At 45.8% G+C, this 12,273-nt stretch overlaps 1 protein-coding gene across 2 annotated transcripts in view; it reads right to left on the reverse strand.

Moving 5' to 3' along the window:
- DNMT3B (DNA methyltransferase 3 beta) overlaps positions 1-11,784 on the reverse strand; it is a 47,464-nt gene extending 35,680 nt beyond the window's left edge. For both annotated transcript variants that reach the window (XM_070748732.1, XM_070748734.1), the window contains exon 1: positions 11,731-11,784. The gene's annotated coding sequence lies outside the window, so the exon portion shown is untranslated. The remainder of the gene's footprint in view (positions 1-11,730) is intronic.
- Between the last annotated feature and the right edge of the window lie 489 nt (positions 11,785-12,273).

Below are 12,273 nucleotides of genomic sequence, written 5' to 3' on the forward strand. Positions count from 1 at the left end.
AGGATCTTGACAGTCTTGAACAATGGGTGCTATCTAACAAAATGAAATTCAAAGGTGAGAAAAGTAAAGTTCTACATTTAGGCAAGAAAAACAAAACACACAGGTAGAGTATATTTGGTACTTTGCTCAACAGTACTAACTGTGAGAGGGACCTTGGAGTCCTGGTGGACAACCATTGAGATAGGAGCCAGCCGTGTGCAGCAGCTGCCCAAAAAGCCAACATAGTTCTAGGCTGCATCAATAGAGGGAGAGAATCAAGATCACGTGAAGGGTTAATACCACTTTATAAGGCCTTGGTGAGGCCACACTTGGAATATGGCATCCAGTTTTTGGTCACCACGATGCAAAAAGGATTTTGAGACACTACAAAGAGTGAAGAGTAGAGCAACAAAGAGGGTTAGGGGACTGGAGGGTCAAACATATGAAGAATGGTTGCAGGAACTGGATGTATCTAGTTTAATGAAAAGATGGACCTTGATAGCAGTCTTCCAATATCTCAGGGGTTGCCACAAAGAAGGAGTCAGGCTATTCTCCAAACCACCTGAAGGCAGAACAAGAAGCAATGGGTGGAAACTAACCAAGGAGAGAAGTAACTTAAAACTAAGGAGAAATTTCCTGACAGTGAGAACAAATAATCAGTGGAACAGCTTGCCACCAGAAGTTGTGAATGATCCAACACTGGAAGTTTGGTGATTTGAGCCACTGAGTCTGGTGGTTTTCTTGCAGACATTTCAACACCCAACTAAGTAACTTCATCAGCACTGGAAGGGCGCAAGGTTTGTTAACTATTGGGTTGGCAACATATTGGCTGCAGGTATTGCAGACTGCCACAAGAGGGAGCTAGCGTTTATAGCTTATTTCTCTGCGTCACCCTCTCTGATTCTCTTTGTTTGGCTACCCAGTTAATCTCTCTAAATTGTAGTCATGTATTACAGCTAAAATGTGCTTAGGCTTGATATCTTTGCTGATTATGACAAAGACAACTGGTAAGAAAGACTATGTACAGTGATCCCTCGATTTTCGCGATCTCGATTTTCGCGAAACGCTATATCGCGATTTTTCCCACCCGATGACGTCACTCTCTTCCTTTCTCATCTTTCTTTCTCTCTCTCTTTTTCTATCTTGCTTCTTCCTCTCTCACACTCTCTTCCTCCCTCTCTCATATCTTTCTTTCCTTCTCTCTCTTTCTCTATCTCTCCCCCTCTTGCTCTCGAGTGGCGGGCGGCGGGCGGACGGGCGAGCGGCGGGCGGGCAGCAACGAGGAGCCGAACATCGGGGTTTCCCCTTTGCGTGGGCGGCGGGGAAGACCCAGGGAAGGTTTCTTCGGCCGCCCAGTAGCTGATCTGCTCGGCAGCAGGGCAGCAGCGAGGAGCCGAAGATCGGGGTTTCCCCTTTGCGTGGGCGGCGGGGAAACCCCGATCTTCGGCTCCTCGCTGCTGCCGCGCTGCCGAGCAGATCAGCTGCTGGGCGGCTGAAGAAACCTTCCCTGGGTCTTCCCCGCCGCCCACGCAAACTCCACCATCTGCGCATGCGCAGCCATGGAAAAAGGGCGCGCATGCGCAGATGGTGTTTTTACTTCCGCACCACTATATCGCGAAAAATCGAGTATCGCGAGGGGTCTTGGAACGTAACCCTCGCGATACTCGAGGGATCACTGTACTTGGTAATATTTGGATTGTTATTCTGACATTATGTGTATGACTTTGGACTGTTTATCTCAAACTAATTCAAGTTAGTATATCTGTGTGTGCCTGAGTAGTTGTTCACAACTAATCTCAATGTAAACATTTCTTTGTGTATACAACCTTGGTAAACAATGATTACACTGCTGATACATTAACAAGGTTCAATTTGCCTATCTATGTCAGAGGTCTCCAACCTTGGCAATTTTAAGACTTGTGGACTTCAACTCCCAGAATTCCTCAGGCAGCATGCGTTGGCTGAGGAATTCTGGGAGTTGAAGTCCACAACTCTTAAAATTGCCAAGGTTGGAGACCCCTGGTCCAAGGAATATGCAAGAGCCTTCGCCAGCACCCCGGCTCAAAACAATTTTCAGGAGGTTGTGAGTTTGATCCTAGATAGAGGCAGGGGGTTGGACTAGATGACCTTCAAGGTCCCTTCCAACTCTGTCTCGCTATGCTGGCTGGAGAATTCTGGGAATTGAAGTCCACAAGTCTTAAAGTTGCCACGTTTGGGGGGCCCTAATCTATGTAGATTCTCAATCAACCAGGTACTGTATTGCTTGTCCCAAGGTGTTTCTAGAGGCAATTGGACTTTGTTTTCCTTGAAAATGTTTGGCTTTTCACCCAAGAAGCTTCTGTTCAGTTCTTTTCAGATGAAAAGTGAAATCTTTTCAAAGAAAGAAAAATGAAGGAAGTCCAGTTACATTTTAAAACTTTGGGACAGAGGTCTGGTTACGAAATGTCCATAAGAAAACCATCCAAAGAGGAGTTTAAAAAAAAAAGATTAGGCAAAGCCTCCTTGAGGCAGGATGCAAATAAATAAAATTAGGAAAAAAATTACACTCCTACCAAGATGGATAGGGCAAGTCTCTGGTATATAAAATAGGGAATAAGCCCCATTCCCTTCTAACACTGATGATGTTACCTAGTTGGTTTATGAAATGTCTGCAAGAGAATAGGAGAGTATCAGTGATCCCATAGTTGCCCAACCTCCTCCTCTTCCTCCACCCTCCAAACCCCCTTCCTTCCTCCCTCCCTCCCTTCCTTCCTCCCTTCCTTCCTTCCAAGGTGGGTCAAATGAGGACCCAGATTGTTGGGGGCAAGAGGCGGATTCTATAAACCACTTAGACAGGGCTGGAAAAGCATTATGAAGTAGTATATGTTGTGGTTAGCTCTGGCCCAGCTCCTGCCCGAAGGACTGTGGATGTGGGGGAGAGATCCACATGCTGCAGGACTGTTTTGCCCCCGGTGGAATCTGCTGATGAAAGTGACAGGGAGGAGGAGAGTGTGGCAGACAGCTCAGAAGGAGATCAATTATCTCTCTCCTCCTTGGATTCAGAACAAGAGTTAATGATACAGCCACGCACGCGGAGAGCGATGCATAGGCAACAACAACTGAGAGATTATTATCAAAGAAAATGAGGCCACCTGTGGTTGGGTGGGGCTGTTGTCATTAGTGAGGCTGCTATAAATAGCAGCCTGTGGGTTTGGCCATTGTGGAGGATTATCTGATCATTGTGTTTTGTGACTGCTTTACTGACTTGGACCTTTTGTGTGCTGATGTTTCCCCGCTTTGAAACTAAACCAGGCAGGCAAAGTGTGTTTCACTTTGTGAAAGAAGGACTGTGAATTGCCTCACAGCTGCAAGCTAAGTATCTCAGAACTGATAAGGGACTTGTACCAATTACCAGTTTGTTTGGAGACGAGTGTTCTTTGCTATACCAAAAGAGGGGTTGGTTTAAGTGAATTTTCCTTATAAAGAACCTTGTTTTGAATTTTCAAACATGTGTGTGTCGGAAATTTGTACCTGTGAATTTTTGGGAGGAGTCTACCCGAGAGCCCGACAGAACAGTATATAAGTCTAAGAGCTATTGCTATTCCTTCCTTCCTACCTACCTACCTACCTACCTACCTACCTACCTACTAGCACTGATGATGTTCCCAAGCTGGGTCGTAAAACATCTGCTAGAAAGCAACCAAAAACTGAAAAGACCACCTGAGTCTTTGTTGTCTTCCTCCCCTCCACAAACCCACATTCCCTTCTATCACTGAAGATGTTACTTAGTTGGGTAATGAAACATCTGCAAGAAATCCCCCAAGTTCAGAGCACCCTAGAGAAGGTCTGTGAACAAACCACACAAACCTGACATATAATATAAAAACGGATGGAAAGACTTAAGTAGATCGACGGTTGCTTTCATTCTCACTGATGGGTCCCTCGCCACAACATCCACTTGGAAGAGATCAAGTGGATCACTTCCAGTCCCTAAATCTCACTCTGAAGAATGCTTGGTGAACTGGCCTGGCAAGAAACAGAACCACGTTTTTAAATGTAGGAAAAGCTAAAGAGACAGCTGTCAATTCCAGAAAAGGCAGGCTAAGCCACACATCACTGCATGCAAATCTAATAAATCAATCAATAAATATTAATAGGAGGGTCACCCAGGAAGTAATGCACATTTTTTTTCTCAACCTACAGTAATAGTATGAATGCAAAACTTTAGATATACATTACAGTGTTCCCTCGATTTTCACGGGTTCGAACTTCGCAAAAAGTCTATATCACGGTTTTTCAAAAATATTAATTAAAAAATACTTTGCGGGTTTTTCCCCTATACCACGGTTTTTCACACCCGATGATGTCATATGTCATCGCCAAACTTTCATCCGACTTTAATAAATATTTTTTAAAATAAACTTTAATAAATAAACATGGTGAGTAATGATCTAAATGGTTGCTAAGGGAATGGGAAATGGTAATTTAGGAGTTTAAAGCAGCGGTCCCCAAACTACGGCCCGCGGGCCGGATGCGGCCCGCTGAGGCTATTTACCCGGCCCGCAGCAGCGTGCAAGATTTTACCATATAATATACTAAGTTCCCGAATCTCCCCTCCACTCTGCTGCTGAGCGTCTGGCAGCGGCAAGGAAGAGGAAAGCCAGGGGGCGGGGAGGAAAGCACCCTATGGCAGAGCAGCAACACTTCCTCTCCCTAAAGGCGAGAAAGAAATTGGCCAATTGCTTTCCTCCCCGCCGCCTGGCTTTCCACCTCCTCTCCAGACACTCAGCTGCAGACGGTCTTGGTCCCTCCTGCTTTTTTTTTTTTTTTCATCGGTGAAGTTTGCGCGCGTTTGGGCACTTTTGGTGTTGGGGGGGTCTGCTGCGGAGAGGGAGAGAGAGAGAGAGAAAGAGGGAGACATAGAAAGGGAGTGAGAGAGAAAAATAAAGCAAGAAAGAGAGGGAGAGAGAGAGCGGGAGAGTGCTGCTTTTTTGCTTCTTCGCTGCCCCGCAGGGAGCCTGGAAGCCCTGCAAGAGCGTCTGGAGGGGGCAGTAAACAATTTATCAGGACCCCCGCGCACTAACTTGTTAACGGCCACACCGTCCCGGCCAGGCAACGGGGAGGCCCTCCCGATGCTTGCCCGCCGCCCAGGCCCCGCGCTTGGGAGCCGGGGGCGACGGGCCTAGCCTCGGCTTACTTGGCCCTGGCGCGGCCGAAGCGCGGGGCGGAGTAGGCGGCGGTGGCTACTTCAGGCCCGCCCCCCGAGCTGAGCTTCCTTTGGCTTCCTTCGAGGCAAAGCTGCAAAGCTCACCTGCCGCCTCGAAGGAAGCCAAAGGATGCTCAGCTCAACGAGGACCGGCTGTTGGTCCCTTGAAGCTGCTGCTGCCCATTGCAGAGATCCCTTCGCCCGAATGGAGGCGGCGACGGCGGGCTCAAGGGACCAAGAGCCGGTCTTTCTCGGCGCTGAATTGTTGCAGCCTCTGAGTCCGCCTCCGGGCGAAGGAATCTCCTCGGGGAGAAAGGAAGGAAGCCAAAGGAAGCTCAGCTGAGGGAGGGCCGGCTGTTGGTCCCTTGAACCCGCCGCCGCCTACGTTCGGGCGAAGGGATCTCCGCAGTGGGCGTTGATGGCGGTGGCAGCTTCAAGGGACCAACAGCCAGCCCTCCCTCAGCTGAGAAAATGATGGAGGGAAAGAACGAGGGAGAGGGACAAAAACAAATGAGAAAGAAGGGAAAAAAGGGAGAGGGAAGAGAGAAGTGGGAAGGAGGGAGGGAAAGAAGGAGAAATGGCAGGAAAAGGAAGGAAGGAAAGGAGGAAGGAAGGAAGAAGAAATGGAGGGAACAAAGAAGGAAGGAAGAATGAAATGAATGGAGGGGCGGAGGAAGGAAGGACTTTTTTGGGCGGGGTGTGTGTGTAAATTTTTTTAAATTTTTCTCAACATACATTCCACCAATACAATGTACCATCTAATTTTCCCTCAATAAAATGCGGTATTTTGTCAGTAACTAATATCAATCATCAAAAAAGTTGCAAAAGTTTTTTTTCTAATGTTGTCATCCATGTACATACTTTTCTTTTAATTAAATTCCCTCCTTAATGTTCCTTCAAGAAGTACAACACCAATTATATTTCCAACTTATTAATCATTATGCCAAAGTGCTTCCTTCTTTATATATTTTTCTATAAATATTTTATACATTTTTCTATAAACCAAGAAAACCTTGTATAGCCAATCAGATGTTAACAAAAGAAAATTAAAAACAAAACATAAACATGTATGAATTTCAGACTTCTTCCCCCCCTCTAAATAGTACATTCCCATTTTGTTTTTTAATGTTAAAATAAGGTATGTGCAGTGTGCATAGGGATTTGTTCATAGTTTTTTTTATAGTCCGGCCCTCCAACAGTCTGAGGGACAGTGAACTGGCCCCCTGTGTAAAAAGTTTGGGGACCCCTGGTTTAAAGTGTTAAGGGAAGGTTTGTGATACTGTTCATAGCCAAAAATAGTGTATTTACTTCCGCATCTCTATTTTGTGGAAATTCGACTTTCGCGGGCGGTCTCAGAACGCATCCCCCGCGAAAATCGAGGCAACACTGTATTTGAATTGTCGGGAGTACATTTTGTGTTTCTTCAGACAGATAGTGTAGCTGAAGCCGTGTTTCGAAATGGCGTCTGTAAGTGATGTATGTTACAAGCAGCGTGTCCATCATTGGATTTCTCACTGTGGAGAAAGAAACTGTTGGGAACATTCACAAACGTTTGTGTACAGTTTATGGAGAATCTGCAGTCGACAGAAGTACGGTTAGTCGCCGGGCACAGAGGGTGTAAGCCATTAGAGGTGATTTGCACAGGGCAGAAATGGTTTCATGACCAGAACCAGGATTGGTACCGACAGGGCATCCACGCCCTTGTGTCTCACTGGAAAAAGGCCATAGATCAGGACAGAGGTTACATGGAAAAATAGGAAGAAGAAACATCCTTCTTTCTTGTGTGTAAGTTTCATTGTGTTCAATAAATAATTGTTGAAGAAAAAAAATGTGGTGCATTACTTTCTGGGCGACCCTCGTATTTCACCTGTGGAGGTGTAATGCTAGCAGCCGTCCAATTTCTGGGTGTGCAGCTAAGAAGTAGGCTGGCTTGGTCACTCAACAAGCGAGGCCCTGGGGAAGCCTGCATTTTCTGTGCCACGTGAGAAACAGGACATCTTCCTCCCACTGTCCTTGCCACTTTTGATAGAGGGGTGATGGGGAGCATCCCGTTATAGGGCATTGCAGTCTGGCTTGGAATAGAATAGAATGGAATGGAATGGAAAGGAATAGAATAGAACAGAACTGTAATATGGAATGGAGTGGAATGGAATGGAAAGGAATAGAATGGGATAGGATAGGATAGAATTCTTTCTTGGCCAAGGGTGATTGGACCCACAAGGAATTTGTCTTTGGTGCAGATGCTCTCAGTGGACATAAAAGAAGAAGAGACATTTGTCAAGAATCATGAGGTAAAAAACACTTAATGATAATCATGGGGTCAAATAAGCAATGAAGAAACAATCAATATGAATTAAAATGGCTTGAGACAGGAAGGTGGTGCAGAGGGTGGTGAGGAGGCCAGAAATGGTATTGCTAGAAGACTTGCAAGGTTCAGTTCGGTTCTATTCCAATATCTATTCTATTCTTTCCTATTCTCTATTCTATTTTCTATGCTATTCTTTATTCTGTTCTATTCTATTTAAATTCTGTTCTATTTAAATTATATTCTATTCCATTATCTATTCTATTTTCTATTCTATTCTTATTTTCTATATTATATTCTGTTCTGTTCTTTTCTGTTCTATTTAAATTCTATTAAATTCTATTTTCTATTCTATTCTATTTTCTATTCTCTATTCTATTCTATTCATTCCATTCATAGATGTATATGTATATTTCATGTGTATGTGTGTGTTATATACATGTATGGGCAGATGTATATACTGCAATGCAGCCTGGATGCATTGGTGAGGACTCACCAGTGTGCTACAGGACAGACAAATGGCAACCATCCGTCCTGTTGCACTGTATGGCACTTAATGCTGGGCAGCAACAAGGAGGAGGAGGAGGAAGAGGGAGAAGAGAAGGAGGAGAACAAGGAGGAAGAAGAAGAGGAAGAAGGAGGGAGAAGGAGCACAAGAGGAGAGAGGAGGGAGAGGAGGAAGAAGAGGGAGAAGAGGAGGAGAACAAGGAGAAAGAAGAAGAATAAGAGGAAGAGAAGGAGGAGATGAGGAAGAGGAAGGAGGGAGAAGAAGAGAAGGAGGAGAACAAGGAGGAAGAAGAGGAGGGGAGGAGAGAGGAGGAAAAGGAAGGTGGAGGGAGAAGGATGGAGAAGGAAGAGGAGAAAGAGGTGGAGGAGGAAGGAGGAAGAGGAGGAGGAAGAGGAGGAGGAAGAGGAGGAGGAAGAGAAGGAGGAAGGTGAGAAGAGGGAAAGGAAGAGGGAAAAGAGGAGGAGGAAGAAGAGGAGGGAGAAGGAGGAGGAGAAGGAGGAGGAGAAAGAGGTGGAGGAGGGAGAAGAGGAGAGAGGAGGAAGAGGAGAAGGAAGAGGAGGAGAAAGAGGTGGAGGAGGAGGAGGAGGAGGAGGGAGAAGAGGAAGAGGAGGGGGAGAAATTCATTTTTCATGGAGGCCAGTGTGCTCACAGTAAAAAAAAAAAGTAGGTCATCTTATCTATTCTAGTAAAGACATCTGAAGAGGGCCACCGCCTTAGACCGAGAGACAAGAGCTTTCCCTGCTCCTTTGGAAGACAGAGAGACCCGGCCTGAAAGGAACAATGGGAGAGAAGGGAGGAAAGGGCCCCTCCTCCTTCGCTTGCAAAACAGAACCAGAGGCACCTGGAGAGCTTGGAAGTTCTAGCTGACCCGAACCTTCCCAGCCAGTTTCTGACTAAGCAAAATTGGCCAAATTCGCTGTGGCCAAAGGGGTCATAAGATCGGGCGTGCTTTGCCTAAACAACCTTTGCCCAAATTGTTGTCTTAGTCATAATGAAGGCATTCATAGGAAGCTGCTTTCTCCAGTCACTCCAGGTCTGGACTCCAGTTCCCAGAATCCCCTGCTTCTAGGGCACCAAGTTTGGGGAGGCCACTGCTTAAGATGTTTTAATAAAAAAGCAAAAATGGCCTGAAATAATTCATCCATTCCTCCATCCATCCATTCAATTCAAATTAGGAATGACTGTATGTATGCATGGTTTTTAGGATATCAAACTATTTACTAAGTCTGCACTACTACTAGTAGTAGTTTTTTCTCATCATTGCTATGCCCCATTTTTCTCATCATTGCTATGCCCCATTTCCTCCAACTTATGACTGTAACTTGTTGCTTGTATGCTTAAGATTGTTATTAATATTGTTTCCTCGTTCCTTATTTGACCCCTATGACAATCATTAAGTGTTGCACCTCCTGATTCTTGACAAATGTCTCTTTTCTTTTATGTCCACTGAGAGTATCTGCACCAAAGACAAATTCCTTCTGTGTCCAATCACACTTGGCCAATAAAGAATTCTATACTATTCTATACTATATACTGCTCAAAAAAATAAAGGGAACCCTTAAACAACCCAATATAACTCCAAGTAAATCAAACTTCTGTGAAATCAAACTGTCCACTTAGGAAGCAACACTGATTGACAGTCAATTGCATTCAACTTTGTACAGAACAAAGGATTCCATGAGAATATTTCATTCATTCCAATCTAGGATGGGTTCTTTTGAGTGTTCCCTTTATTTATTTATTTTAGTAGTGCTGTATACATTTTATTCCTTTGCTGCTTGTTACTACTGTATTTTTACTGTCCAAGTATTTATGACTATTGTTATAGTCCTTTTTGGGAGTGGGCGGCATATAAATACTAATAAATACTAACAAAATACTAATAAATAAATAAATTTAAATAAATAAATTTAAATAAATAGGTAAGTAAATAAATAAGCAAATAATTAAATAAATCAACTCTCTCTCTCTCACACACACACACACACACACACAAACACACAAATCAAGGACAATACTTAAACTTAGTTCCTATGAGAGCTTAGCCATCCTGGGAGTAAAATATTCCTCAGCTCACAACCGTAATTGAATGCAAAATTCATTTGTCTAAACAAAATAATTTTACCCAGTTTACAACTTTCTTGCCACAGTTGCTAAGTAAGTCCCTGACCCAATTTTTTTTTCCTGTACTGAGTGAGGCATTTGTTAAGTTGCGCCACCAGGAGGAGAAATGAATGATTTTACTTAATGGGGTTTAATTGTTTTTATATTGCTCTTAATGGTTGCACACCACCAAGAGTCCAGAAGGAGCTGGGCGGCCAATCAATCAATCAATCAATCAATCAATCAATCAAGTAAGTAAGTAAATAAATTTAGATTTAGATTTAGATTTAATTGGATTTAAGTAGGTAAGTAAATAAATAAATAAATAAATTTAGATTTAATTGGATTTGTATGCCGCCCCTCTCCAGGGCGGCTCACAGCATAACAGTAATACAATACATTACAAATCTAATTTTTAAAAAATCCATTTAAGAAGGCATAAAAAAACCCTAACATTCAACCTAATCCATCATACAGTAAGGCTAAAAACATAATAAAAAGAGGGGGAAAGATGGTAATATTGTTTTTCTATTACTGCTGTGAGTCTACCGAGGGGTGGCATACAAATTTAATAAATAAAATAAAATAAATAAATAAATTATCCCCATGCCTGGCGACAAAAGCGGGTCTTCAGCATTTTACAGAAGGCGAGGAGGGTGGGGGCTATTCGAATCTCTGGAGGGAGTTGATTCGAGGGCTGGGGCCGCCACAGAGAAGGCTCTTCTCCTGGGTCCCACCAGAGGACATTGTTTGGTCAAGGGGACCCGGAGACCGGAGAAGACCAACTCTGTGGGACCTAACCAATCGCTGGGATTCGTGCGGCAGGAGGCGGTTTCGGAGATATTCTGCTCCGATGCCATGAAGGGCTTTATAGGTCATAACCAACACTAGGAAGCGGTACTGTATATAAATGCTAAATGCTATTGCTTCCCTCCAGCAATCTCTTCTCACTAACCCAAAAAAGATGCAATAATATAAGGACAAAAAAAAGCCACACCGGCCCACCACAGATAACACGCAGCCTCTGCGTCCGTTTTGGAATGAGTGGCATATAAATCCAATCAATCAATCAATCAACCTCGATCTTCTTGATTGATTATTATCCCATTATCTTGCTCCCTTCCCCAAACACGAGGCTCTTTGTTGAGGCAGGACTACAACTCCCATCATTCTCGCCTGGGGGGGAGGGGGGCCCCTAACAGCGCAAGACCCTCCAACCAACCAGCCACACCGATGCGGATCTTTGGAGTAAATCCAAGCGGGAGCAGGAGAGATTGCGCAAGAGGTCGTAAAGCGAGGCGAGACTCACGTCCGGCCACACCAGCACGTGATGCGGGTCCAGTTTCGGCCGGTGGGAAAGGAGAGCAGGACCCGGGCTGCGACCCCCACCCCACCCCTATTACTCATCCCTCCCAGACTTCTTTACTGGCCGGAGTGGACATCCTTGGGGGGGAGGGGAGGGGGCCAGGCGCCCCCCTTCCACCTCCCAGAGATTGGGAGGGCTGCCTTTGGACTCTTCCAGCATAAAAAGGAGTCTGGGGTCGCCCGAGGAAAGAAAAAACCCCAAGCAACGCTCCATGATCCACAGCACGCTTTTCTACTCCATCGCCCTCTCCCCTAGGAAATCCGCCCCTCCCTCCGGCGACCTACCTGGCAGAAAAAGGGGGTCTCCTCTCTCGGGTCAGCCACGGCGGGGACCAGCTCGCCCACCCACCCAAAAAAGAACCCACAAGCCGATCCCCACCTCCGGAATGCGCTGATGCCACCTTTGCGTCCCTGGGCAATCGGGAGGGGGGGGGTAGGAGGCAGGCAGGAGGGGAGGGGTCGTCCACAGAGCCTCTCGGTGCCCCTTCCCCACTTTTTCTCTCCCTCTCTCCAAGCAGGATCAAAGGGGGCGCGTGGAGAAGTGGGATCTGGGGAGGGAGGGGTCCCAAGTTGGCACCCCCGAAAGCCGGTCCTCGTGCCCCCCACACCTGGGGGAGGCAGAAAGGGGGGGTTGGAGGCAGGCAAAAGAGGGGAGGGGTCGTCTCCAGAACCTCTCGGTGCCCCTTTCCCACTTTCTCTCTCTCTACAAAGCAGCATCAAAGGGGGCGCGTGAAGAAGCGGGATCTGGAGAGGGGAGGTCCCAAGTTGGCACCCCCCAAAGCGGGACCTCGCGGGGGCCCCCGGCAAACCTGGAAAGCGACCTCTGGG

The sequence above is a fragment of the Erythrolamprus reginae genome, chromosome 3 (genome assembly GCF_031021105.1).
Source record: "Erythrolamprus reginae isolate rEryReg1 chromosome 3, rEryReg1.hap1, whole genome shotgun sequence".
Classification (NCBI taxonomy): Eukaryota; Metazoa; Chordata; class Lepidosauria; order Squamata; family Dipsadidae; genus Erythrolamprus; species Erythrolamprus reginae.